Raw genomic sequence first — 10,534 nt, forward strand, 5'->3', positions numbered from 1 at the left:
AGCTTTCTGGTTGCTAGATACAGATTGGATAAAAAAAAGGTAAAATAGAATCAAGATTGGAAGTGAAATTAATACTGGGAAATAGAGTAAGAGGTTGCAGTCAGATGTAGTGAGGTAATTTTGCAATAGCTACAAGGAAGACTGCAAAACTCTACAGGAATAGCTTTGAAGTTCTGAGCACCTCTAGATCCCCAACCTAATGGAACCCTGGTGGCTTGCTTGGTAAATACATCACTAGACAGACAAACACCACCTTTTGTAGTATGAATCGAGGCCTTTATGTTGAAGGGCTAAAATGGATAACATACAGTTGGGGTCCCCACTGTATGTTATCCATTTTAGCCCTTCAACATAAAGGCTTTGATTCATTGCAAGTGAAAATATGGGGCAGAGAAGTTGGGGAAGGGGGATCTCTCTTTTTGAGCAAAGAGGATACACACACATACACACACATCACTTTAAAATATATAAAATTATTTCTCACATTAATTTATGTTTTATTAATATTAGTTTTAATTCCTCATTTAGGAACCTAGACTTTAAATTTAAAATCAAATGGACTGGATACAGTGGCTTACTTCTATATTCCCAGCACTTTGAGAAACTGAGATAGGAGGATCACTTGAGGTCAGGGGTTCAAAACCACCTTGGGCAACACAGAGTCTCTACAAAAGATCCCATCTGTACAAAATAAATAAATAAAATAAAATTTGCTGGGCATTATGACATGTGCCTGTAGTCCCAGCTACTTGGGAGGCTGAGATGGGAGCATCACTTGAACCCAGGAGTTGGAGGCTGAAGTAAGCTGTGACCTCACCACTGTACTCCTGCCTGGGAAACAGAGTAAGACCCTGTCTCAAAAAATAAATAAAATAAAATAACATTAAAAAGTGACTCTCTTAGTGTGGTAGCAAGATTTCGGTTCCCATGATCTCTGTCCCCTATTATTAAACCTATAAATATGTTAACATTACACAACCAAAGAGACTTTGCACATGGAATAGCTGATAATCAACTGACTTTAAAGTAGATGTATTAGCCTGTATTATCCAGGTGGGTCCAATATAATTACATTAGCCCTTAAAAGCAAAAGAGGAAGGGCAGAATAAGAGCTCAGAGAGATGGGACAGAAAAGGCAGGAGAGATTCAAAGCGTAAAATGTCCTCAATCCTCTGTTGCTGCTTTTGAAGATGAAGGCATCCATGAGCCAGGGAATGTAGGTGATCTCTAAAGCTGATAAAAACCTCTGGCCAAAGCCAGCAAGGAAACAAGGACCTCAGTTTAACAACCACATAAAACAGAAGTCTGTCAACAACCTGAGTGAGCTTGGAAGCAGATTCATCACCAGAGCCTCCAGAAAAATAATGACAATATTTTGACTTCATCTTTGTGAGACTATTTAAGAAAAGAACCCAGGTCAGTCAACCAGAATTCTTATCTATAAAGTTGTGAGATATAAAACGTGTGTTATTTTAAACTGTTATATTTGTAGTAGTTTGTCATATCAGCAAAAGAAAGATAATACGCTTAGGCTCTTCATCTCTAAGAGAAGGATAATAGTTTTTTCTTTTGGAATGTGTGATGATTTAATGAGTATGCATACAAATACTTTATAAATTGATTAGAGTACACAGCATATACTGAGCATCCAATAAATGGCTGTAAGTGATGTTACATTAAAAATAAATTCTAACTGTGCACTTATGATGTATTTTGCCATTCATTATCAGATTTTATCCTTATCACAATCCTGATAGGTAAGCAAGGTAAGAATTTTTCAACCTACATAATAGATAAGAGTCTAAAACACAAAGAGGCTTTTACTTGCTCACAAACCAATTACTAATAAGTATAAAAGAAGGGACTGAACTGAAGACCTCTGACTCCTGGTCAAATGTTATTTCCATAGTTTATTTAAAACATGAATATTTCTGGAAGAACTTTCTATGATGGTGAGAATTTAGTTATGCTATTGGGAGTGGAAGGAATACCTTTTATTCGACTTGTTGTTTAGAAGCCTCCAATGTAGCACAGGGCTGGCCTAGGCTCTTGGAATGAATATTTGCAAGAAATATCGTTTCACAAAGGGTCTGCTTGGAGACCATCCTAGGAGAACAGTGACTATAGGATAGGGAGATTTGGATAAAACCATGTAGAAACCAGCACTAAGGGATTTAAGAATCTGATATAGCTGTCTGAAGAGCAAAAACCATGTAGTTCTTAAGCCCAGAGCATTCTGGTTTCAGCCAAAGCCATTAATCCTCTCTGCTTCCTGCTTCTTCAGCTTACCCACACACCCCTCCCAACAGCTTCACAGTTCAACTTTATTTCAAAGTTCAAGAATCTCAGATATAAATCCAGCATATCTGAAGCTAGAAAGCAACCACAGTAGCAAAGGCTACTTTCATATGTCCAAATCAAGAAACACAATAGTACAGGATATCCATAAGGAATACTGTCCATATCTGGATAAATGGTGAACCAAGGCAGAATTTTCTGCTCCAGAAGCTGATGGAAGAAAAGTTTTCTCTATTCTGCAGATTGTGCCAATGCATTAATCCAATGCTTATCTCTGCCCAGCCATCACACACTTGACACTATGTGTCAAGGTGGGGAAGGATGCTAGGAAATTCATGGAATTTACCACACAGCAAAAACAAGATTATCTGTGTGATTGAATTTCTTTTTGCTACACAAATAAATTTAAGGAACAGATTATAAGTTAGCTATAAGTTTGGGACATTTCACTTCCTCTACTGAGCCTTAATTTCCTTATTTATAAGATAAATTGGTTAAACTAGACATTGACTAAACTTCTAAGTCTAATAGTCTATAATTCAGAGAAATATTAACTGAGAATAAAGCAGGAGCATAAAAGTGGCACTGGGTCCCTTTGTACCTTTCTTTCCCTATGTGTAAGTTTTGCTTAGAATTAGAAACCTTCAGGGATAATAAAGGAATACAAGAAATATGGAAGTCAAATATTATAATAAAATGTTGAGATAATTAATGCTATAAAAATTATTGACTATATGGCATGTGACAGATCCTGTACCGAGACTGAGGATACAAATGTAAAACAGGAAAAATGTCCTCCTGGGTACAGACAAAAACATAACTAACATTTACCATAAAACACAATTAAATAACAAACATAACACTTTAAATACTGTATTGTTTTCCATTTGAAAAAGACAACCATAATTTGAGAAGATCAAAGAGAGTATAAAATTGAATAAAGGAGGTTGCATTTGAGTGAAAATTTGGAAGCTATATTAACATTAGAATAAATGAGACAGACATTTTATAAGAGTTAATACTTATACCTCAAAAAATGTTGTTCTAACAAAGGAATATTTTTAAAATAAATATTCTAGTGTGGCAATAGATATTTATGTGAAATCTATAAAAATCTTTATACTTAGTAGTGAAACATTAAAAGAATTCTTTCCAAAGTTGGGAAGAAGATAAAACTGGCTGCTAACACTAGCCCTATTCAATACAGTACTAAAAATTCTGGCCAATGAATTAAGCTAAGAAAAAACTGAATAAATCTTAGAAAAAAAAAGAGAAAAAGCATCAGTTTGCAATTGAATAAAAAAGAGTTTACTGTAAGTTGGACAAATAACAAATAAAAATACACTAGTCAATATCCTTTGCAAACAACAATAACCAATTAAAAATGTAATGAAAGAAAAAAGCCATTCATATTAGCAACAAAACTATTACAAATGTGAAATATATATAACAAAATATACACAAAATCTACTTGAAGAAAACTGTACAACTTTATGAGGAATTTCTGCTTATGGCTATGATGGACAACTTTTTATAACAGACCAACTCATCCACCAAGAAAATCTAAAAAACTTCCATAAAATGTGTGTGTGTGTGTGGGGGGGGGGGGGGGGGTGTATGTATTATTTCACCAGAGAGCCAACATGAATAGGATTTGAAGGGCAAAGATTTTGGAATTAAAGAAAACTTACTGAGGTGAGCCTGATATACTATACTTCTTAACCCTGTCAGAATTTGCTGACTGGTAAGTTACCAAGTAACTAACACAGCCAGAAAGGCTGAAAAGTCAACCAGAAAGCTGTGATTAAGAAATACAGAAGTGGAGCACAGTATTCTATACTATCGTGGAGATGGTGAGACAAAAATCAAAGTTCAGGGCTTCATATAACCCAGGTTTTGAAAACCAACATCCAGGAGAAAGGAAAAGAGCCAAGAAATGAATCTGACAGTCTGAGCCACGTTTTCCAGAGAGGAATTTACTGATTTATAAATGGTTCTGTTGGAAAACTGAAGCAGAAAAAAATATGTTAAAATGATTACAAGCTACTACTGAGCAGTATCATGGAGTTTGAGGCCCAGTAAGGTCAGTGTCCCTGGTAAATCCTAAAATTTCAGCTGGAATGCTGAAGGACTACACAAAGAGTAAGGATGGAAAAGAAAGACATGATTATCTCTTTAAAAAAGGTAAGAGAGGACTTTGGATTCCAGACAAGATGAAATAGACTCATTTTCCCTGTTCCTCTCAAGTTTTTACAATTAAAACTCTAGACATAATACAGCATAAAATTTTAAAAAGCGGCTTAGAAGTGGAAAGGAAAAGGCAAACCGGCTAGGGAACTTGGAACTTAAGAAATAACATGGTAGGGAGTTGAAACAACACGGCAGGGAGTTCCCTGCATTTTCTTTTTACCTCCCCCAAATTCCAAACTAGGAGTTAGAAAAGTGTGCAACAGAGAACCACCAACAGAGAGAGATAAAAAAAAAAGTCCCTAAGAAAACTCTGTTCTCTCTAGCCAAAGGATCAAGAAAGGGACATCTCAGAAAGACAGAAAACTTATTGACAATACCTGCCCTCCCCTAGCCAAACACCACAAACAGTCCATCACCAGTAGTGGAAGAGGAAGCCAAGTGAGGGACCCAAACTTTCAACTCCATCCAGAAGCACAGGTAGTCTGAGGTGATGATTTTCTCCTCTGTGGACCGAGCACTGGCAGAGGCTGAGTGAGGAGTCTAGACTCTAAACCCTTCCAACCAGGAAAAGCAAGAAAAACAAGAGAGCCAGGAGATCATTTATTATTATTATTATTAGCTCTCAGTGTCTAAGGAAATTGCTGTCAAATCACTAGCTGACCACTAAGTGAAGAAAACACAGACTTCAGTGACCACAAAACACAGAGAGTGCAGTCTTCAAAAAAGAGTTTAGAGGAAGGAAGTGGAGTAAGATGGTTAATTATAACCTTCCAGTGATTGTCCCCCTGCAAGGGCACCAAATTGAACAACTATGCATGCAAGAAAGCAACTTTATAGGAAAAAAATACTCATGTAAGAGATCAAATTATCTGGTTTTAATATTTCATATAATATCAAGGAAGGAGGCATTGAAGAGGGTAAGAAATTGCCTACACCACCCTTCCCTCTCCTCTATCCATTCCTTGTGGAGAGAGAGAATCTGTGTGCTTAAAAGAGGGAGAGCAAGGTGAGTATGGGACTTTGTATTGAAACTCAGTAGCTCCGTCACAGTGGAACATAATATAAGGTAGAATTCTGCTGGTGCCACAGTGCATCTACACCAGCGCTAGGACAGAGGGTAATTCTGCACCCTCACAAAAAAAGTCAAGTCCAGGTCAGCTCCACCATCAGCCAACAAAAGTGGCCTGGGGCCCCAAATAAACTTAAGTGTCTGTCAGGGCACAAAGAATGCAGGCCTTAGGCAAGTCCTGGTGCTGTGCTGGTCTCAAAGGCAGTGGACTTGGACTGTGCATGACCCAGTGCAACACCAGCTATGATATGTGGGTCCTGCATCACCCTTTTTCCCACTCCAGGCAGTGCATCTCAGGAAAGAAACTCCTTCCACTTGGGGTAAGGAGAGAGAAGAGTACAGAAAATTTTGTCTTGCAACTTGGGTGCCAGCTCAGCCACAGTAAAATAAAGCACCAAGCAACTTCCTGAATCACCTAATTTCTGACCCTAGATCCTGGATGGCATTCCTAGACTCACCCTGGGCCAGTAGGGAATGATTGTCTTGAAGGGAAGGACCCAGTCCTGGCAGGATTCACCACCTACTGACTAAAGAGCTCTTGGGCCTTGAATAAACATCAGTAGCAGCTAGGCAGTAGACGCCACGGTCCTTAGGCAACACCCAATACTATGCTGGCTTCAGGTGTGAACCAGCACAGTCCTGTGGTGGTTCACACCTGAAGTGGTAATGAACACATCACCATGGAGTGTTCACATGGGAGTGTTCACATCACCTCTCCCCAACTCCAGGCAGCCTATCATGGAAAGACAGACTCCTTCTAATTAAGGGAAGAAAGGGGAAAAGAGACAGGTTTTGCCAGGTATTCTAGGAATTTTCCCTTATCTTATTTAGGCCCACCAAAAAAGTGCCTCTTGGAGTCTGCAAGAGTCACATCATTCTTGAGTTTAGTGTGCCCCCAAGTGCTGATACAGCTGCAGTGATCCCAGGCTTAAATCATAAGACATATGAGAAAGAGGATCAACAAAACCAGAAAACAAATGACAAAATGGCAGTAGGAAATTTGTACCTATCAATAATAACCTTTAACGTAAATGGACTAAATTCGCCAATAAAAGACATGGAGTGGCTGAATGGATTTAAGAAAACAAAACCCAACTCTATGCTGTCTGTAAGAAATTCACTTCATCTGTAAAGATGCATGTAGACTGAAAAGAAGAAAGGATGGAAAAAGATATTCCATGCAAATGGAAATCTAAAACAGAAGGATTAGCTATCTTATGTTAGATAAAATAGATTTCATGACCAAAAAAAAATCTATGAAAAGAGAAAAAGAAGGTAATTACATAATAATAAAGGGGTCAATTCAGCAAGAGGATATTACAATTTTAAATATCTATGCACCTAACACTGGAGTACTCATATATATATACACACACACACACACACACACATATGTATACATATATATACACACACTTATATATATGTATATATGGCAAATGTTATTAGAGCTAAAGAGCAAGATAGACTCTAATACAATAATAGCTGGGGACAACAATATCCGACTTTCAGCATTGGACAGATAATCCAGACAGAAAATCAACAAAGAAACATCCAAGGTAATCAGCACTATAGACCAACTGGACATAATAGACATTTACAAACTATTTTAACCAAGAGTGGAGAATACACATTCTTCTCTTAAGTATGTGGAACATTTTCGAGGATAGACCATATGTCAGACCATGAAGCAAGTCTCAAAAAATAAAAAATAAATAAATTACATAAAGTATATTTTTCTAACCACATGGAATGTAACTAGAAATTAATAACAAGAGGATTTTTGGAATTATACAAACACATGGAAATTAAACAATCAGTTTCTGAATGACCATTGGGCCAATAAACAAAGTAAGAATATATTTTTTTTTAATTCTTGAAACAAATGAAAATGAAAACACAATATACCAAAGCCTATGGGATTTGCAAAAGAAGTACAAATAAGACAGTTTTTAGCATAAACACTTAGATTGAAAAGGTGGAAAAGCTACAAATAAATAACCAAATGCTGCATCTGAAAAATTAGAAAAGGAAGAGTAAAACAAACTCAAAGTTAGTAGAGGAAAGGAAGAACAGAGCAGAAATAAATGATATTGACACTAAAACAATACAAAAGATCACCAAAATGAAAAATTGTTTTATAAAAAATAAACAACATAAACAGACATTTAGCCCAACTAACTTTAAAAAGAAAGCAATAAAAGATCAAATGAGTAAGATCAGAGATGAAAAAGAGACATTATAAATGATATCACAGAAATTAAAAGGATCATTAGAGATTATGTGCAATTTTATGCAAACAAGTTGGAAAACCTAGAAGAAATTGATAAATTCCTAGACATATACAACCTACAAAGATTGAACTGTGAAGCAATCCAAAAGCTGAGTAGATCAATAAAAAGTAATGAGATAGAAGCAGTAGTAAAATGTCTTCCATCAAAGAAAAGCTCAGGACCTGATGGCTTCACTGCCAAATTCTATCAAACATTTAAAGAAAAACTAATATCAATTCTATTCAAACTGTCCCAAACAAATGGAGAGGGAGTACTTCCAAACTCATTCTATGCGGCCAATATTACACCAATACCAAAACCAGCCCTAGGCCAGAGGAAGACACAACCAGAGGAAGACTCAACAACAAACAACAAACTTCAGGCCATGTGTGTACCTATGCAACAATCTTGCATGTTCTTCACATGTACCCCAAAACCTAAAATGCAATTAAAAAAAAAATGCAGGCCAATATCACTAATGAACATAGGTGCTAAAATCCTCAAGAAAATACTAGTAAGCTGAATTCGATAACACATGAAAAAGATCACTCATCATGACCAAGTGAGATGAGTCAGGAATAAAAGGATGTTTCAACAAATGCAAACCAATCAATGTGATACCTTATACCTACAGAATAAAGGACAAAAAGCATATGATCATTTTAATTGATGCCAAAAAAGTATAAAATTCAACATCCCTTCATGACAAAAACTCTCAAAATCTGAGTACAGAAAGAATATATTTCAACATGATAAAAAGCCATATATGACAAACCCACACTAGTATCATACTGAGCAGGGAAAAATGGAAAGCCTTTCCTCTAATATCTGGAACAAGAGAAGAATGCTGACTTTTGTCACTTTCATTCAATGTAGTACTGGAAGTCCTAGCCAGAGCAATTGGACAAGAGAAAGAAACAAGGGACATATAAACTAGAAAAGAAGAAATCAAATTATCCTTTTTTGAAGATATAATCTTATATTGTTAAAAACAAAACTATTCTACCAAAACCTATGAGAACTGATTTTAAAACCTAAATAAAGTTACAGGATACAAAATCAACATGCAAAAATAAGTAGCATTTTTTTTTACTTAAACTTTTATAATCTTTTCTTTCCCTATTTTTGTGGTATCAGTAGTAATAGGTCCTTTTTTATTTCTGTATTTAATTATTTGAGATATTTTCTTTTTTAAATCTAACAATTTTCTTGATCTTTTTAATAAAACAAAATTTTATTTGCTTTTTCTATGGCCTTTAATTGTTATTTATATATAACTGCTGAAATCTTTATTCTTTTCTTATGTTTGATAATATTTAGTAGTTAATTGAGATAGATATTTTGAAAGAAAGAAAGAAAAAGAAAGAAAGATAAAAAGAAAGAAAAAAAAGAATGAAAGAGAGAAAAAAAGAGGAAGAGAAAGGGAGAGAGAACAGGAGTCTTGCTTTATTGCCCAGGCTAGAATGCAGTCTAGAAATGGGTATTAAAAACCTCTTTTATGCCAATAATTGTGCTTAACAATGGAGACAGGAAGGAATAAGGGAGGAAAATAACAAACAAGCAGCCAACCAATATTTCATTTAAACCTGTGAAATGCTATGCAATTACTGAGGAGTGATTTACTTCCAATTATGTAGTCACTTTTACAGTAAGTGTGATGTGGTACTGAGAAGAATGTATGTTTTGTGGATTTGGGGCGGAGAGTTCTGTAAATGTCTATTAGGTTTGCTTGGTCCAGGTCTGAGTTCAAGTCCTGGATATCCTTGTTAATTTTCTGTCTCATTGATCCGTCTAATATTGACAATGTGGTGTTAAAGTCTCCCACTATTATTGTGTGGGAGTCTAAGTCTCGCAAAGGTTTTGGCTATGATAATAAGTAGCATTTTTATATGTGAACAGTGAACAATCTGAAATAGAAACAAACAAAGTAATCCCATTTACAATGGCTACAAATAAAGTAAAACACCTAGAAATAAAGCTAACCAAAAAATGACAGATCTCTATAAAGAAAACTCTAAAATATTGATGTGAGAAATTGAACAGGACAAGAAAATGGAAAAATAGTCCATGTTAATGGATTGGAAGAATCAACACTATTAAAATGCCCATTCTATGCAAAGCAATCCACAGACTCAATGTAATCCCTATCAAAATGCCAATGATATTCTTCACAGAAATAGAGAAAATAGCCCTAACTGTATAGGGAACCACAACCACCAAGGACCAGTAGAAGCCAAAGACATCCTGAGGTGGGAAAGAAAAAAAACCTGGAGAAATCATATTCCCTGACTTTAAATTATAATACAAAGGTATAGTAACTAAAGTAGCATGGCCTGGCATAAAAATAGACACATAGACCAATGGAATAGATTAGATAAACCAGATACAAATCCGTGCATTTACGGCCAATTCATTTTTGACAAAGCTGCCAAGAACATACACTGGGACAAAGACAACCCCTTGACTATATATTGCTGAGAAAGCTGGATATCCAATCTGCAGAAGAGTGAAATTCGACCCCTGTTTCTCACCATACACAAATATAAAATAGGCCAGACATGGTGGCTCATGCCTGTAATTCCAGTGCTTTGGGAAGCTGAGGCAGGAGGACTGCTTGAGGCCTGGAGTTTGAGATCAGCCTAGGTAACACAGTGAGATGCAATCTCTAAAAAATAATTTAAAAAAATTATCCAGGCATGGTGGT

At 35.9% G+C, this 10,534-nt stretch overlaps 1 protein-coding gene and 1 long non-coding RNA gene across 3 annotated transcripts in view; one reads left to right on the plus strand and one right to left on the minus strand.

Moving 5' to 3' along the window:
* The window catches only part of GABRA3 (gamma-aminobutyric acid type A receptor subunit alpha3), a 250,766-nt gene that overhangs the window by 197,392 nt on the left and 42,840 nt on the right, over nt 1-10,534 (minus strand). The window lies entirely within an intron of this gene.
* LOC119467272 lies at nt 5,257-8,504 on the plus strand. Its single transcript, XR_005195813.1, has 3 exons — nt 5,257-5,267; nt 5,491-5,494; nt 8,416-8,504. It is a non-coding gene; the product is annotated as an uncharacterized LOC119467272 (long non-coding RNA).

The sequence above is a fragment of the Cebus imitator genome, unplaced genomic scaffold (genome assembly GCF_001604975.1).
Source record: "Cebus imitator isolate Cc_AM_T3 unplaced genomic scaffold, Cebus_imitator-1.0 Scaffold273, whole genome shotgun sequence".
Taxonomy (NCBI): domain Eukaryota; kingdom Metazoa; phylum Chordata; class Mammalia; order Primates; family Cebidae; genus Cebus; species Cebus imitator.